This window comes from Giraffa tippelskirchi, chromosome 4 (assembly GCF_054371585.1).
Source record: "Giraffa tippelskirchi isolate mGirTip1 chromosome 4, T2T-mGirTip1v1.2.pri, whole genome shotgun sequence".
Lineage (NCBI taxonomy): Eukaryota > Metazoa > Chordata > Mammalia > Artiodactyla > Giraffidae > Giraffa > Giraffa tippelskirchi.
Window position 1 is genome coordinate 6,754,339 of NC_137278.1, and position 18,982 is coordinate 6,773,320.

The window sequence follows — 18,982 nt, forward strand, 5'->3', positions numbered from 1 at the left end:
GAGAAGCCGAAGGACCCAACCCCAGTATCTTGACCTTGGATCAGCCAGCCATGGGCAAGGCGCTTCTGGTGCCTGGGTAACCCTCCCCATCTGTGCTATCGTGTGTTCTCAAATGGCATTTTGTTCCCTTGAAAATGGTGACTATTTCCTGATTTGTCGTTTGGCCACTTATCTTGAAGTTGGCCACTGGAATTTATGGAGGATGGGAAGATGACCACAGGGCAGAGGACCTCAAAACCTCTCACAAAGAGCTCTCTGGACAATCTGGCCATATCTGAGCCTCAGGAGGACATAACTGACCCCTCACATGCCCCTCAACTACATAATGATCTTGACAAGACCCCATTCCTCTTAAGAAAGGTTGTTTTTTTTAATTTAAAACAACTTATGTACTTCCAGTATCACTGAGTATCTTAAGATAAAAATTAGTTCATTTAGAATATCTTAAGAGAAATTGTAGGGACTTCCCTGGTGGTCCAGTGGTTAAGACTCTGCACTCCCAATGCAGGGGGCTCAGGTTCGATCCCAGGTCAGGGAACTAGACCCCACATACTGCAACTAAGACCCAGCACAGCCAAATAAAAATAAATATTTTAAAAACAAACAAACAAACAAAAAGAATATCTTAAGTGAAACTGTCTTTGAATGGGAGCTTCTATTCCTCTGAGATCTGCTAGGCATACCTAGAAAACTTGCTGCTATGGAAAAGGAAGCAATCAGATTGAGGGGATGGTGGTGGAGAGCCTGTGGTTTATTTTCTTTTATTAACTGCTATAACATTGTCCTTTATGTGGTTAAGGGAGTTTCATATTTTCTTCAGGCAACATTAGGCACTGAAGCTCTCTGTGGACAAGTTTGATCTACATGAATTCTTCCGTTTTGCTACCATGGATATGGCTCCTGGCGTCCACTCCGTTAGAACTGTTAACTCCATTTCATATTTTTAAAATCAGTTGAATTATTTATTTTTGATTGCACTGGCTTCTCTTGTTGGAGAGCATGGGCTTTAGGGTGTGAGGGCTCAGTAGTTGTGGTGCATGGGTTTAGTTGCTCTGAAGCATGTGGACTCTTCCCCAACCAGGGATCGAACCCATGTCCCCTGCATTGACAGGTGGATTCTTATTCACCGTACCACCGGGGAAGTCCTCCACTTCATATTAATTTTGTTATAAATCTTACAAAGGGGAGTGCTCCTGGGTATTTCAGATCCACATTCTGTCTTCATAAATTGTCCAAGCCCATGGTAGCTGCCATCCTGCATCACTGTCCCTGGAAGCCCGACCCCTTCACTCCCACTGTCCCCTGGTCCCTACATTGTCCCTTTCCCCCTTACACTTTCTATCACTTCTCTCTTGGAGCATCACCTACAATGTTTAAATTGATAATAAGAAACATTCAAAACCACCAGCTTGACTCCTTAAGGCCGTCATAACTCGAAACAGCAACCAGGAAAGTCTGGGAAGAGTACTTCTGCTGGGAATGGGGCTTCCCTGATGGCTCAGCTGGTAATGAATCCTCCTGCAATGCAGGAGACACAGGGAACTCGGGTTCAATCCCTGGGTTGGGAAGATCCCTTGGAGGAGGAAAATGGCAACCCGCTCCAGTGTTCTTGTCTGAAAAAAATCCCATGGACAAAGATGCCTGGCAGGCTACAGTCTGTGGGGTCACAAAGAGGGCACACGACTGAGCAACTGACACTCACACGTGCACCTCTGCAGCGGGTAGGGCACGGCCCTCGGGTTCGCAGCTGGAGGAGATTTTCAGGACCAGAGACAGCACCCCCCTGGTCCACACCCGTTTCCCAGAGAGTCGACGGTAAGGAGAGGTGTCACCGGGCTGATAGAATGGGAAACTGCTCCAGGCTGGAGAGACCCGCTCGCCCTGGGGGAAGCACTAGAGGATGCTGGTGAGCTGCTGGTCTGAGGACTCAGAGACCTGGGTTCAAATCCCGCTCTCACTACCTCTGTGCCCTTTAGGAAAAATGATGACAGAAAAGCTCAAACCCCTAGGTTATATAAAAAGCCAACTGTCCACCCTAAGCGCTGCTCTCATCCTAGTCTCATCAGTGTCTATTTCATATGGAGGGGCTCTCCTGGGGCACATGGCATTTGGTGTTCTTTTCTTGTTATCTTTTACAGTGATACCCGTTTTATTTCTATAAAATCTTGATGGCTATGGAGTATTATATATATCTTCAAACGTTACCTTTATTGAGGTAAAAACAACATTTTGTTGTTGTTTAGTCGCTCAGCCATGTCTGACTCTTTGTGGACTTCATGGACTGAAGACTTCATGTCCGACTTCATGGACTGCAGCCTGCCGGGCTCCTCCGTCCCTGGGATTTCCCAGGCAGAGAATACTGGAGGGGTTGCCATTTCCTTCCTTTTCCAGAGGATCTTCCCAACTTAGGAATCAAACTGGAGTCTCCTCCATTGGCAGGCAGATTCTTTACCACTGAGCCACCAGGGAAGATCCAAAGTCATACAACAAATCAAACCAAGTTTTGACACATTTATACGCCCAACACCCCCAGAATAGTCCCCTTGTCATTTTGTAATTCTCATCTCTCCCCTTCCGCCTCCTCCCCTGTCAATCAATCACTGACTTGTTTTCTATCACTGTAGATTCGGACACTTTTATAGACTAGCACATGTTTTACAAGTAACATTATTATATGTTGTTTTATTTAAGAGCTTGCTAAGGGCCAGGTTCTGGGTGCGTTAGAGTCATTATCTCATTTAATTCTCAGCCTACCCTGGGAAGTGGAAATCTTTATTTTACAGGTGGAATATTTATTCCAAGGGGTTAAATGATGTGCCCAAGGAACTCGTCACATGAGTAGACAGTGGTGGAGCCAGGGTGGGTACTCAGACCCTTCAGAGGCCCCCTGAGCCCTCCTTGCCCACTGACCTGCCTCTCTCTCTCCTCCAACCTGCAGGAAACAAACTGCCTGAGTTCAAATTCTGCCTCTGCTACGGCCACACATATGACCCTGGGCAGGTTAGTTTTGCTCTCTAGGCCCTGGTTCCTCATTTGTAGAATGGCTGTAACCGTTGTCCCTGCCTTATAGGTCACCTGACAGGATGAGTGTGGGGGCACCTTAGCAGAGGGCTCAGGGAAGACGGAGGAGGAGATGTGTGGTCGTGGGACATGAGTGCAGTGAGATGGACGCGTGGGCAGGGTGGGGACCTAGAAGGTAGGCAGGCAGCAGATGGTGTTGGAGGCAAGACTTCTGGAAAGTTCTCTCCTTGCACTCCTGGGTGACTTTTTTCAAAAAACCAAATCAAGAGGCTACCCTAGGAGATTCTCTGATTTTCTCTTTTCTTGTGCGTTTCTGCAATTTAGTTTCTGGTACAGACTTTCACCAAAACCCTTTCTTTTTTTAAAAAAAAAAATTATTTCTTTATTTTTGGCGGTGGTGGGTCTTTGTTGCTGCACCTGGGCTTTCTCTAGTTGCAGTGAGTGGAGCGACTCTTTGTTGTGAAAAATGGACTTCTCATCGTAGTGGCTTCTCTTGTTGTGCAGCACGGGCTCTAGGGTGCTCGGGCTTCAATAGTTTCAGCCCACAGGCTCAGTAGTAGTGACGCACAGTTTTAGTTGCTCCAGAGCATGTGGGGTCTTCCCAGACTGGGATCAAACCTGTGTCCCCGGCATTGCCAGGGGGATTCTTAGCCACCGTACCACCAGGGAAGTCCTTCTGGATGTCTTTTGTCTGTTCTACTCCTTTACCTTCTAGCAGTCCAGGGCTTTCTCTGTCAAGCACTGTATCTATCCCCCTCGAGATTTACAATGAGTAAGAAAGACTTGGTGCCGCCCAACGGAGTACCCTTCTGGCAGGGGTGGGGGTTGGGGGGGAGGTCCCAGCAATTACAATCTAGTGTCATCAAGGCTGTGTGTGTTGGGGAAGGAATATTCTTCCATCTCACTTTTATGATCCCTCCAAGTCCCATGAACATCACCTGAGACTGACCAGCTGCGCCATGGAGAATTCTTTATAAATGCAGTATTGCTGGAAAACACCCCAAGGTGTTGTTACTGCTGTTGTTGAAAAACCTCCTGAAGAAGTTTCTTGTTCTTTCCGCTTCTACACACCACTCAGGTCTCTCACCATTGTTCCCTAAACAAGTGCCACCTCTGGTCCCCAAGTCAATCACAAATGGACGGCCAAGAGCCAGGTCCGGGAATGACTGGTCTGGCTTCTCCGTGGAATGTGTTTAACCCAAAGCTGGCTTCTTCTCCCCCTGGGACCTAGTCACCCGCTTTGACCTCCAGACGGGCGTGGGCCCAGGGCTGCCCTCCCACTTCGCAGGCAAAACACAAAGAGGAAAGAGGACCTTCCGGGTGCATACACACACCCAAGCGGCAAGTTCACGCATTGACTGCATCCTCAGAGACTGTGTGTTTCAAGTTCACGCATTGACTGCATCCTCAGAGACTGTGTGTTTCAAGTTCACACATTGACTGCATCCTCAGAGACTGCGTGTTTCAAGTTCATGCATTGACTGCATCCTCAGAGACTGTGTGTTTCAAGTTCACGCATTGATTGCATCCTCAGAGACTGCGTGTTTCAAGTTCACGCATTGATTGCATCCTCAGAGACTGTGTGTTTCAAGCTAAAGAAAACACCAGAACTGCATTAAGCGGTAAAAGTAACTGGGTCATCAGGCCCAGTGGGGTCTCCCGGTGCCCAAATGCAAGTGCCCACAGGCCAGGGAAAGACTTGAGTCAGGTCCGGAGTGCCTGCCTCTCTCCTCCTCCTCTCTCATCACCTCACCGGTGTGGCCCCACTCCATTCTTCTCTGCACAGCATCTGGTTTTATGTGTGTGGGTTCCAACACACACACACACACACACACACACACACACACACAGAAACCATGAATCACTCTCTCTTTCTCTCTGTTATCTCTTAGCCCAAATTCCAAACTCCCAGGGAAGTGATTTGATTGGCCCAGCCTGGATCAGGGTGCTCCTTGATCCAATCAGCTGTGGCCTGGGGTGGGAGTGGCATCTCCTGGTATGACCACGGCTGCCCCCAGTGTAACTGTGGGATGAGGAGAGGGCTGTTCCCACCGAAGGAACGAAGTACACATCCACCACTCCAGTGCTGGCTTTTGAGCACAGGACTCCCCTCCTGCCACTAGCACAGGCAACTGAGTGGTGGCTACTTGTAGGGACGTCATAAATGCTCAGAATCTGCAGATTACTTACTTCCCACCCTCCTCCAGTACAGCGTCTCCATGCCCACCACAGCCTTCTCACTCTGCTCTGGTCCAGCACCTAAATTTATTCATTCATTCACTCAGCTGGGATTCTTTGAGCATCGCCCATATGCCAGGCTCTCTGCAAGGGTAAAGAAGACAGACCAGGGACCTCCTTTCATGGGGTTGTGGTGGATGGATAATAAGCAAAGGAACAAAAGCACTTCTGTGATCACCTGATGGTAATAAATGCTATTAAGAAAAAACAGGGTGTGCTGTGAAGTTCCTTTCTTAACTGTGATCCCCTTGTACTAGCCAGGGTTCTCCAGAGAAATGGACCAATAGGATGTATATGTGTGGAGGGATATGTGTGCTCAGTCGTGTCTGACTCTTTGTGACCCTATAGACCATAGCCCATGAAGCTCCTCTCTCCACGGGGTTCTCCAGGCAAGAATACTGGAGTGGGTTGCCATGCCCTTCTCCAGGGGATCTTCCCGACCCAGGGATTGAACCTGCAGCTCTTGTGTCTTCTGCATTGCAGGTAGATTCTTTACCCACTGAGCCACCTGGGAAGCCTTAGTGTGTGTGTGTGTGTGTGTGTGTGTGTGTAGAGAAATTTATTACAAAGAATTGGCTCACATAATTATGGAGGCCGAAACATCTCAACCCCAGAAAAACTAACGGTGTGGCTCTAGTCTGAGTCTGAGCTCCAGGGCAGAAGTTCAATGGCACACCTTGAAATCATTGAGGCAGAGAGAGGTTTCTTTCCTACTCAGACTTTTATTATATTCAGACATTCAGTGGACTGTATGAAGCCCACCCATATTGGGAAGGGCAATCTATTTCACTCAGTTTACCAATTTAAATGTTGATCTTGGGAATTCCCTGGTGGTCTTGTGGTTAGGACTTGGCGCTTCTACTTCTGGGGCCTGGGTTCCATCCCTGGTCACAGAACTAAGATATTGCAAACCATGAGGTATGACCAAAAAAAAATATTGATCTCATCCAGAAACACTCTCACAGACACACTAAGATACAACATTTAGCCAAATATTTGGGCACCCTGGGCTTCCCTGGTGGCTCAGATGCTAAAGAGCCCACCTGCAATGCAGGAGACCCAGGTTCAGTCCCTGGGTTGGGAAGATGCCCTGGAGGGTGGCATGGAAATCCACTCCAGTATTCTCGCCTGGAGAATCCCATGAACAGAGAAGCCTGGTGGGCTACAGCCCATAGGGTCACAAACAGTCGGACATGATTGAGCAACTAACACACACACGTACATGGGCACCCTCATGACCCAATCAAGCTGATGGATAAAATTAACCATCATACCCTTCAAAACAGCCCAAGAGGGACCCTTCTATTTGCTCCTGGCAGGCTTGTGATAGTACCTTGCACGTGGTGGGGAAGAGTCTCAGATTTTGCCCTGTTGGCAAGCCCACAGGTAGTTAGCCTGCCAGCTTCACAGAGGCACAAGCTTCCTGGGTCAGACACAGGGGTGGTATGACTCATGGCACAGCTGATGTCAAGAAATATCTGTGAAATGAGCAGATGGTGGCATGCTTTCCAGAGCTAAGCTATATACCCAGGAAATGGCAGTCACCCAGATCTCTTGGGGGAGCAAGAGCCCCCCAGTGTCAGTTATAGAGGTAGCACTGGAGATAAGGCCAATTTGGCAATACCTGGCGAAGTTGAAGGCATAAGACGTACATGCCCTGTGACCCAGAAATTCCATCTGCTGGGCTCAGGGTCCTGGCTGCCTCCAGCCCTTCCCACCTGCCCACCTGTAACCCATTCCTGGCAAAGTCCAGTCCTAGAGGGACCCACACGCCGACATAAGGAGATACATTCGAGGATGTTTGCTGTGGTGCTATTTGTAATATTAAAGATTGGAATCAAGGCTAATTTTCCATCACTAGAGGAATGGATAAACAAACCACTGTTTAGTCCTACAGTGGGATGTTATACAGAAGATAAACATGGCTGCGCTAGAACTATGTGGTTTACTATCTGTACATTTCAGGAACCAGAGCTGAGTGACCAAGAAAAAGGAGCAAAAGGATATGTACAGTACATCATTTATGGGTTTACATTTTTTGCTTTGATGAGCAGCTTGTGGGATCTCAGTTCCCTGACCAGGGATTGAACCCAAGTCCCCACTGGACCACCAGGGAATCTCTACATGTTTCAAATGCACATTGCATATGGCTATATAAGGTGTGAAAGTAAAAGTGTTAGTTGTTCAGTCCTGTCTGACTCTGCAACTCCATGGACTGTAGCCCACCAGGCTCCTCTGTCCATGGAATTCTACAGGCAAGAATACTAGGATGGGTAGCTCTTCCCTTCTCCAGGGTATCTTTCCAACCCAGGGATGGAATTTGGGTCTCCCACCTTGCAGACAAGATTCTTTATGTCTGAGCCACCAGAGATGTCCATATAACATGTGGTTAAAGCAAAGCCAAAAAAAAAAAAATTATGGGACTTCCCTGGTGGTCCAGTGGTTAAGACTCTGCTTTCGCAATGCAGGGGGCACAGGTGTGATCTCTGATGGGGAACCTTAAGATCTCGCATGCCACTCAGTGCAGCCAAATAAAACAAACAAAAAATTATAATTACAAGGAACTGATGCTCTCAATTTTGGCATGGAGATGACTTTTTGGGAGGAAGGCCAGAGGGATGGGGCTTAGAAGTCTACTTTACTGAAGATTCAGAGAGCTGCAGGAAAAACAGCAAAATATTCAGTCCAGTTCAGTTGCTCAGTCGCTCAGTCGTGTCCGACTCTTTGCGACCCCATGGACCGCAGCACGCCAGGCCTCCCTGTCCATCACCAACTCCCAGAGTTTACTCAAACTCATGTCCATCCAGTCGGTGATGCCATCCAACCATCTCATCCTCTGTCGTCCCCTTCTCCTCCTGCCTTCAATCTTTCCCAGCAAAATATTACATCTATTAAATCTAGGATGTTATGTTATTTCCTTTGATGAAATAGCTTACAATTAAATAATAGAGTTAAGGCGACCTCCCAAGAGGTAGCTAGAACCTGGCCTCTGGTGACCTGAAGACTGTCGCTAATTTTGTCCCAGAAGCGAGGAAGGCATTCATTCTCCCAAACTTACCTCACCCTGAGGCTTGTCAGAGGAAGGCTGGTATACTTCCCACCTCTCACCACTAGATGGAGAGAGCACGCGGGATTGTGTGTTCCGTCCCTCAGTCTGTCTGACTCTGGGCAATCCCGTGGACCGCAGCTGGCCAGGCTTCCCTGTCCTTCGCCATCTCGTGACATTTGCTCAGACTCATGGCCATTGAGTCAGTGATGCCATCCAACCATCTCATCCTCTGTCGTCCCCTTCTCCTCCTGCCTTCAACCTTCCCCAGCATCAGGGTCTTTTCCAATGAGTCAGCTCTTCGCATCAGGTGGCCAAAGTATTAGAGTTTCAGCTTCAGCATCAGTCCTTCAGGGACTGATAAAACAACATATAATAATGTTATTTTAAAAACATATGATAGTCTATATGAATATTCAGGGTTGATTTCCTTTAGGATTGACTGGCTTGATCTTGCAGTTCAAGGGACTCTCGAGAGTCTTCTCCAACTCCACAGTTTGAAAGCATCAATTCTTCTGTGCTCAGTCTTCTTTATGGGCCAACTCTCAGATCCATACATGACTACTGGAAGGCAGGAGGAGAAGGGGACGACAGAGGATGAGGTGGTTGGGTGGCGTCACTGACTCGATGGACATGGGTTTGAGCAAGCTCCAGGAGATGATGAAGGACAGGGAAGCCTGGCGTGCTGCAGTCTGGTCGCAGAATGAGCGACTGAGCGACTGAACTGAGCTCAGGAGGCATTCATTCCCCAAAACCTTGCCTCACCCTGCAGCTTGTCAGAGGAAGGCTGGTGTACTTCCCAACTTCAACCACTAGATGGGGCAAGCATGCAGGATTAGAAAATCTGGGTTCACCCCAGCGATTAGAAATCAACAAGAAATTTTGCAAAGAAAGAGCCAAGGCAGAAAATTTACTTGCGATCTTGAGAGACAGGCAGAGGTAGAAAACAGCGGCACCCAGGTAACAAAAGGACCCCTAGCTGAAGTAGCCATGCTATTCACTGATATCAATAAAGTATCTATTTTCTAGTTCTCAAAATTACCCAAGATGCAGTTTGTAGGCATTAAAACAGGTGTCAACCGGGGTTCAGGGAAACTCCAGTTCCCAACCCCCCTTCCCTGCCCCTGTGTCTGATGGATATCATTTCACTGAATGACTCAGATGTGTGTTTAGTTTCAAGGGCCTGGACTTGGAAGGTCCTGAGTTCACATCTTGATACTGCTTCTGCCCAGCTGTGTGACCTTGGATGACTGCTTTAACTTCTCTGGGCCTCCGTTTTCTGATTTGCAAACTAGGGGAAATAATAACACCAGGTCCACAGAACTTGCAAAGGTTGAATGAAATTATACACACGAAGCCCCTGCACATAGTAAGCCTTTGGTAAATGGTAGAAATGTTAGACACTAAAGCCCAAATCACTCTGTTTTAATATTTTTTTTCTTGCTATGCCATGTGGCTTGTGGGTTCTTAGTCTGACAAGGGATCGAACTCATGGCCCCTGCATTGGAAGTATGGAGTCTTAACCACTAGACTACCAGTGAAAAGTGAAAGTGTGAGTCACTCAGTCGTGTCTGACTCTTTGTGACCCCATGGACTTGTAGCCTGCCAGGATCCTCTGTCCATGGGATTCTCCAGGCAAGAATACTAGAGTGGGTTGCCATTCCCTTCTCCAGGGCATCTTCCCGAGCCAGGGATTGAACCCGAGTCTCCCACGTTGCAGGCAGATTCTTTACTGTCTGAGCCACCAGCGAAGTTTCTAGACCACCAGGGAGGTCCTCAAATCACTCTAAAGTCAGCAATTCCAGGGAACAAGGACAAGGTTTCAAACCGCAACATGATGAACAGAATTTAATGCTCTCTTGAGGGATAAAGGTATTCCCTGGTACTCAGCCAAAGGGGCTTCCCATGTGGCCCTAGTGGTAAAGAACCCACCTGCCAATGCAGACGATGTAAGAGACATAGGTTCTATCCCTGGGTCACGAAGATCTCCAGGAGGAGGAAATGGCAACCCACTCCAGTATTCTTGCCTGGAGAATCCCGTGGACAGAGGAGCCTGGCGGCTACAGTCCATAGGGTCACAAAGAGTCTGACACGACTGAAATGACTTAGCATGCACACAGCCATAGAAAAAGATAGTGGTGACCATATTAACAGGAGCAGCTAGAAACCCTACCATTTCCTGAAGGAGAACATGACACCATCCCTTCACTCATTAGACAAATATTTAGAGAGCAGCTTCCTCGAGCAGGCCCTGGTGTGTGCTGTGAGCAAAACAGACATGGCCCCTCCTTCCCCTGAGGATGCATAGCCCAGTGGGGGCAGCACAAATATGACCCGAGGGCGAAGGAGATGATGGCAGGGAATAAGATCTCCATGCAAGGGTGGCGGGGTCCCTGGTGCGTCTGAAACCCCAAAGCTGTTAGCCAGTGTGCTCCTGCCCAGCGACATTTAAAAACAACATTATTGAGGCATATTTGCATACCGTATTGTTCACACTTCTCCTGTGTGCAACAGAGTAATTTCTAGTAAATTTACCAAGTTATGCAACCATCACCATTAATCAGTTCTAAAATATTTCATCAACCCAACATGATCCCTCATGTACACTGACTGCTAGTTCCTGTCCTTGCCACAGGAAACCACTAATCTTTCTGTCTGTAGCTTTGCCCTTTCTGGACACTTCATATAAACAGACTGTATAATATGTGGTCTCTTGTGTCCAGCTTCTTTTCTGAAGCATATGTTCAAGGTTCGTCCAGGTCACAGCGTGTACCCGTAGATAATTATTTTCTCTTGCTGACTAGTATTCCACTGTAAGGATATGTCACCTTGTGTCTCTCTATTTGCTAGCTGATGGTTGTTTAGGTTGTTTTCCATTTCTGTCTAGCCCACCAAATTTCAACCTAGGGCCAGTGGGTGGACATCACAGCTTGGTGGGCATCACAGCTTCTGTGATGTCAGGATGGGGGACTGCTCTGATGGTCTGGTGGCTAAGACTCCGTGCCCCCCAACGCAGGGGGCCCAGGTTAGATCCCTGGTCAGGGAGCTAGATCTCACATGCTGCAACCAAGGGTTTGCATGCCGCAAGTAAAGATCCCACATGCCACAGCAAAGACTGAAGATCCTGTGTGGCACAATGAAGACCCAACACAGTCAAATAAATATTTTTTAGAAATTTTTATTTACTTGGCTGTGGCATGGGGTGTCTTTTAGTTGCAGCATGGTAAACTCTTAGCTGTGGCATGTGGGATCCAGTTCCCTGAGGGAGTAATCAAACCTGGGCCTGATGCATTGGGAGCACGGAGTCTTATCCACCGGACCCTCAGGGAAGTCCCCATCTGGGCTCCTCTTTCTTTTTCTCCTGGCCCATTGGAAAGCAGACATCATTAAACTCCAGCCCTAAACCCTTCAACATGTGTCTCCTAAGGTTAAGGACAGCATCTAAAACCACCATCATCTTACTCAATTTAATTTCAACACGATGTTATCTGACATGTGGTCCACACTGAAATTTCCCCAATTATGTCAGTAACACCCTTCAGGGGTTTTTTTGTTTGTTGTTGTTTTTAACTCAAGAGCTAATGAAGGATTGAGCCTTGCCTTTGGCTGTCATGAGAAGCCAGACTGTTTTCTTTCCTTTTTAATATTTTTTATTTTTTGGTGCTGCTGAGTCTTCATTGCTGCAAGTGGGTTTTCTCTAGTTGCAGAGTGGGCACTACTCTCTAGTCAAGGTCCTCAGGCTTCTCTATGCGTTGGCACAGGTTCTAGCTGTGCTTCAGTAGTTGTGGCTCGTGGGCTCAGTAGTTGTGGCGCATGGGCTTAGTTGCCCCGTGGCATGTGGGATCTTCCCAGACCAGGGATTGAACCGGTGTCCCCTGCATTGCAAGGCGGATTCTTAACCACTGGACCACCACGCATGCCCGGAAGCCAGACTTGGAACTGAACCAAAATGAATGCAGATTGCTAATCCCCGTGAGAACTCGCACGGGGCAGGCTCCTGAGGGAAGTGTCAGAGCGGTCACTCAGTCCTCAGAACAGCCAGGCTGGGACTGCTGCCCACATTTCCGGAGGCGCAGTGGCAGGTGGTGTGAAAAGCTGAGCTGCCCTCATCTGGGTTTGGGAGACGAGCAAAGCGAGGTTTTGGGCCTCGAGCACCTCGCCTGTGTCCTCCCACTGAGCCTGGAGGAGTCCGAACGTGAAGCCACGTTTGACCGACTCTGAGCGCCAAAGTCTGACTGTGTGGATCACAACAAACTGGAAAATTCTTCAAGAGATGGGAACACCAGACCACCTGACCTGCGTCCTGAGAAACCTGTATGCAGGTCAAGAAGCAACAGTTAGAACTGGACATGGAACAACAGACTGGTTCCAAATCGGGAAAGGAGTACGTCAAGGCTGTATATTGTCACCCTGCTTATTTGACTTATATGCAGAGTACATCATGGGAAACGCTGGGCTGGAGGAAGCACAAGCTGGAATCAAGATTGCCGGGAGAAATATCAACAACCTCAGATATGCAGATGACACCACCCTTATAGCAGAAAGTGAAGAGAAGCTAAAGAGCCTCTTGATGAAAGTGAAAGAGGAGAGTAAAAATGTTGGCTTAAAACTCAACATTCAGAAAACTAAGATCATGGCATCTGGTCCCATCACTTCATGGGAAATAGATGTGGAAACAGTGAAAACAGTGAGAGACTTTTATTTTGGGGGGACTCCAAAATCACTGCAGATGGTGACTGCAGCCATGAAATTAAAAGACGCTTGCTCCTTGGAAGAAAAACTATGACCAACCTAGACAGCTTATTAAAAAGCAGAGACATTACTTTGCCAACAAAGGTCTGTCTAGTCAAGGCTATGGTTTTTCCAGTAGTCATGTATGGGTGTGAGAGTTGGACGGTGAAGAAAGCTGAGGGCCAAAGAACTGTGGTGTTGGAGAGACTCTTGAGGGTCCCTTGTTCTGCGAGGAGCTCCAACCAGTCCATCCTAAGGGAGATCAGTCCTGAATATTCATTGGAAGGACTGATGCTGAAGCTGAAACTCCAATACTTTGGCCACCTGATGTGAAGAACATTGGAAAAGACCTTGATGCTGGGAAAGATTGAGGGCTGGAGGAGAAGGGGACGACAGAGGATGAGATGGTTGGATGGCATCACCGACTCGATGGACATGGGTTTGAGTAAGCTCCGAGAGTTGGTGATGGACAGGGCGTGTTTCGGTCCATGGGATCACAAAGAGCCGGACACGACTGAGCGACTGAACTGAACTGAGCGCCTAGAGGCTGAAGCACCTGCTCTCTGATTGGCTTTGCGGATCCAGCTTGCGTCCCACCCGGGACCCTGTCCTGGCGCCCGTCTGCTCCACCTCGCGCTTGGCTATAGCCGGAGGCACCTGGGTTGGGAATGCGCGGGGCAGCCGCCAGAGGCTCCGGCTGTGCTCGCACATCAACACCTTTGTGATGCGCAGCATCTGGCTGTGCCTGGGGGTCTCAGCAGGGGAAGTTGCAAGGGTCACACAGGTAGGATGCCGGAGTCCAGAGCCAAGGACACGCACGGCTGGTCTGGCGGTGGCGCTGGGATGGAGCCGGGGCCCACCGCCAGGGGGCGCGCACGGCTCCAGGGCGCACCACTCTGCAGGGGTCTCTGATTTCCCTGATGGCACCTCCCCTTCATCTGAGAACTCACACGGGTTTTAAAGGCCCTTGGCAACCGAATGAGGGCTTCCCCGGTGGTTCAGACGGTAAAGAATCTGCCTGCAATGCAGGAGACCCTGGGTTTGATCCCTCGGTTGGGAAGATCCCCTGGAGAAGGGAATGGCAACCCACTCCAGCATTCTTGCCTGGAGAATTCCTTGGACAGTGGAGCCTGGCAGGCTGCAATCCATGGGGTCGCAGAGTCGGACATGACTGAAGTGACTCAGCACGCACGCAGCAACCAAGTAAAGGGTCAAACAGAGGTGAATGGGAAGGCTTGGGTGGCCACCCAGCACTTCTTTGACTGGAGAGTTTTTTAAAAATAAAAGTACCCTGTAATATGCGTGTGTACACTTAAATAAACTTTTACAAACATTTATTATACATCACAGGCAGATTCTTTACTGTCTGAGCCACCAGGGAAGCCCCTTATATATATTAGTTACATATAAATATGTGTGGGCTTCCCTGGTAGCTCAGCTGGTAAAGAATCCGCCTGCAGTGCAGGAAATCCCAGTTTGATTCCTGGGTCGGGAAGATCCCCTGGAGAAGGGATAGGCTACCCACTCTAGTATTCTTGGGCTTCCCTGGTGGCTCAGACTGTAAAGAATCCAACTGCAATGCGGGAGACCAGGGTTCGATCCCTGGGTTGGGAAGCTCCTCTGGGGGAAGGCATGGCAACCCACTTCAGTATTCTCGCCTGAAGAATCCCCATGGACAGAGGAGCCTGGCAGGCTGCAGTCCATGGGGTTGCAAAGAGTCGGACACGACTGAGCAACTAAGCACACACACACATAAAGATACGTACTTTTTGAAATTACAGAAACAGGACATGTTTATGAAAAAAAATGGCAAATACAAACAATCAAAAATAAACACAAAAACCACATCCCTAACACCCCAGAGGTCACGTAACTCTGGTCAAATACCAGCGCCTTCTGGATCTTTTATCGGGCATGTGTGTACTCGCATTAGGGTTTCATTTTCCCGACTGAATGACCTCACAAGATCAGATCACCGGATGACGGAGATACTGCGTTTTTACAGGAGAATGTTTGTTGTTCTTGGGAGAGCCTGATTTAATGATCCTGATGTGATTTCATTGGGGGAACAAAATACACGGTTTTATGGGCTGTTTTCATTGGTCAGTGATTTCCATTTCTCCATTTCAGAAAATGTTCATCTTTTATAAAACACAATTTTATTTAGATTTCTCCAGTCAACCTTTCTGGTTGGTTTGTGCCCGCTGATATTCAACCCAGGGCTGTGCATCACATGTGATCGTACATCCTTGAGACTATAAGCTAGTGCCCTCCTTTCGAGGACAGTGACCCTTTGGAGAGACTGCTAGGTGTTGTACTGGAAGTCCCACCCTCTAGATGTGTCTCTTACTGCCTCTTGGTGTCAGTCCGCTTGTTCCTTCATTCCCCATGATTCCTCTAACCTGGCAGTTAAAGCAAGGCTGGGAACTTCCCTGCTGGTCCAGTGGCTAGGACTCTGTGCTTGAAATGCAGGGGGCCTGGGTTCAATACCTGCTCAGGGAACTTATATACATAGCAAGGTTGGATGATGTGAAATAAGAGCTTGTGATTAAAATTCCCAACAGTGTAGGGTGTAAATTAAGGGGGATCTCTACCCCTCCTCTTTCTGTCTCTGGTCCTTCTCCTCAGAGATAAACACTGTTAATGACTGGATGACTGGATGTTCCTCCTTCCAGGCTTCCCAGATGGCACTAGTGGTAAAGAACTCGCCTGCCAGAGCAGGAGACATAAGAGACGTGGGTTAGATCCCTGGGTTGGGACGATCCCCTGGAGAAGGAAATGGCAACCCACTCCAGGATCCTTGTCTGGAGAACCACATGGACAGAGGAGTCTGGCGGGCTACAGTGCATGGGGTTGCAGAGGCAGACACAACTGGAGGGACTTCAGTTCAGTTCAGCTGCTCAGTCGTGTCTGACTCTTTGTGACCCCATGGACCGCAGCATGCCAGGCCTCCCTGTCCATCACCAACTCCCAGAGTTGACTCAAACCCATGCCCATCGAGTCGGTGATGCCATCCAACCATCTCATCCTCTGTCGTCCCCCTGTGCTCCAGCCCTCAATCTTTCCCAGCATCAGGGTCTTTTCGCTTGCACCTTTTCTCCCCTGATAGAAATGTACGACTGTCACTATGTGTGGCTTTTTGCTTTTGTTGGTACAAAAAAGGGACTGATACAATAGCTGTTCCGGAAATGGGAAAGCCATGTATTTGGGCCATCTCTCCGTGGCTTGGTCCTGAGCTCTGTCACTCTAACCCAAGATCACATTAGCTTTTGCTGACAAAAAGCCATACATTTTTACGTCTAAGTTTCCGTTAAGCCCCATGTGGAGAATTTGGAGAACTTCAATGAAAAGTCCCCCAGGCAAGATAACATCTGATTTACTCAAAGGACTTTCAGCTTATCCCTTTCCTCCCCCACCGCCAACTCCTCTCTCACTGCAGTCCGTGATGTTTTCTTTTACTATTTTATTTATTTATTCTGACTGCGCTGGTCTTAGCTGCAGGATGTAGGATCTTTTAGTGGCGGCATGTGAGATCTAGTTCCCTGACCAGGGATTGAACCCAAGTCCCCTGCATTTGGAGCCCAGAGTCTTAGTCACTAGACCACCAGGGAATTCCCACAAATTAGTCCCCCATTCTTGATATTTTCTCTCCAGTCAATATTTCTTTCAGGCTTCCCACCTCCAGAAATGACATCCCCATCTACTCAGCTATTCAAGTCCTAGAGGTGGGCATTGGGATTTTATTTTAAATTTACTTATTTACTTGTTTTTTTTTTTTTATTTTGGCTGCACCACTTGGCTTGCAGGATCTTAGTTCTCTGGCCAGGGGTTGAACCTGAGCCCCCACAGTGAAAGTGCCGAGTCCTAAGCACTGGGCCGCCAGGAGATTCCCTTCATTGTTTTATTGAGGTACAATTTATCTCAGTAAAATACACAAATCTTAAGTGACAGCGCCACAAAAAAATTTTTTTTTTTTAAACCTTTGTAGACATGCGTGTAACTACCACCCAGATGAAGATGGAGAAACTTCTCAGCGCCCAGGAAGTTCCCTTGTGTCTCATCCCAGTTGGTTGCCCTCCTTCACCCAGAGGGGACCACTCTTCTGACTTCTAACACCTAATGGCCAGCCAATGGCTCAGGCCTGCCAGTCTCTGCGCCATAGTTTTCTCAGGCCTCATCCTTTCCCATCGGGCAACAGCACCCGCTTCTTCGCTTGTCCCCTCTCCTCTGGCACCCCATCCCCCCGGCAGCCGGAGACCTGACCACTCGCCCCCTGGCCTGAGACCCCCAGAAGCTCCTAGTGGCCTCAGGGAGGTGCCCAGCGCCTTGGCTAATCCTCACCTTGCTGACACCATCTCCCGAGTCCTCGTGCGTGCGTGCCAAGTCACTTCAGGCATGTCTGTCTCTCTGCGACCCCATAGTCTGTAGCCCACCCGTTTCCTCTGTCCATGGGATTCTCCAGGCATGGATCCCGGAGTGGGTTGCCATGCCCTCCTCCAGGGGATCTTCCCAACCCAGGGATCGCACCCACGTCTCTTATGTCTACCGCATTGGCAGGCGGGTTCTTTACCGCTAGCACTGCCTGGGAAGCCCTCCTCAGCCCTCACCACACCCCATATAAGGGAATGGAGGCACAGTGGGGATCCACCGGTCTGTAATCGCAAAGACAGCAAGCAGAGAAGCTGTACACACCAACAGGTTGACTCCTGAACACATGCTCTTAATAGTTCTGCGCCTCGCCACGAATGAATGAAGCATCTATTCATCTATTCAGGTTTTCTTTTTCAGAAATATAGCGACCCAGGGACTACCCTTGGTGGTCCTGTGGCTAAGACTCCACGCTCTCAATGCAGGGGGCCTGGGTTCGAGCCCCGGTCAGGGAACTAGATCCCACATGCTGCAACCAGGAGTTGGCATGCCACAACTGAAGACCCCATACACTGCAACTAAAGATGCCGTATGCTGTGATGGCATACAAAGAGAAGATGGAAGATCCCTTGTGCGGCACCTGAGACCCGGTGCGTGCAAATAAATAAAGAAACAAAAATAAAAACCAAAGGAAATACAGTAAGTTTAGGAAAAATCAGATCTCCCATGGCTAAGCAGTGGAACGTGAGACCACTTTGTTGCCTGGGGAAGAGGGAAAAGAGGCGAAGGGAAAGGGAGGAGGAAGAGGGAGGAGGGGAAGAGGGAGGGAGGCGGTCCCAGCCTTGCCGGGCAGAGGGTGTTTCTGGACGGAGGCCTGCCTCCACTGCGGCACTTTCTTGAGGACTGGCCTTGACCCCAGCAGAGGAGAGGTTCTTTATTTACTCAGTGTCTAAATCCTGACCGTCACTGGGTTGATAAGCAGGGGTGTGTGGGGCACCCTACAAGGACTGTGGTTTGAGTGAAGAAAACAATTGCGTAAAAACGGAGAACCTCACCACATCCCAGGTCCTGTCCCCGCCTGAGTCACGCTGGAGAAAAGCGAAGCCCCAAGCCCCTCAGATTTCAGGCCAGCAGTTACATCACTGAAGTCAGCGCCTATGAGCTCAGGAAAGGGTGCCCGGGGACAGGGGAAGAGGCAGGATGGAGGGCCAAGGCTGGCTCAGAGGAACTCCAGGCCTGGGTTAGAGAGAGGTCACCGGGTCACGTGACGGCCTTGGAGAGAGCCCTGAACCCCTCCCCGTGTCGGGAGCCTCTGATATGACCTCTGTGACCCTGGCACATGGCGCAGTGCCTGGCACACATAAGCACTCAGAGTTCAGGACATGAATGGACGAATCAGTGAATGAATCACTGAATGAGTGAGGGAGCAAGGCACCTCGGCTGGGCACTCCAGTCTCCCACTTACATTCTGCAACCTGCAGAAATGGCTGTTCTCAGGAGCTTCCTGATGGGCCAGTGCTCAACGCTCCCCATGCAGGGGGCCTGGGTTCGCTCCCTGGTCAAGGAACTAGATCCCAC

At 49.0% G+C, this 18,982-nt stretch overlaps 1 non-coding gene across 1 annotated transcript; it reads left to right on the forward strand.

The window, feature by feature from the left end:
* The first annotated feature begins 465 nt into the window (after positions 1-465).
* Positions 466-538, forward strand: TRNAG-CCC (transfer RNA glycine (anticodon CCC)). Its single transcript has one exon. It is a non-coding gene; the product is annotated as a tRNA-Gly (tRNA).
* The last annotated feature ends 18,444 nt before the right edge of the window (positions 539-18,982 follow it).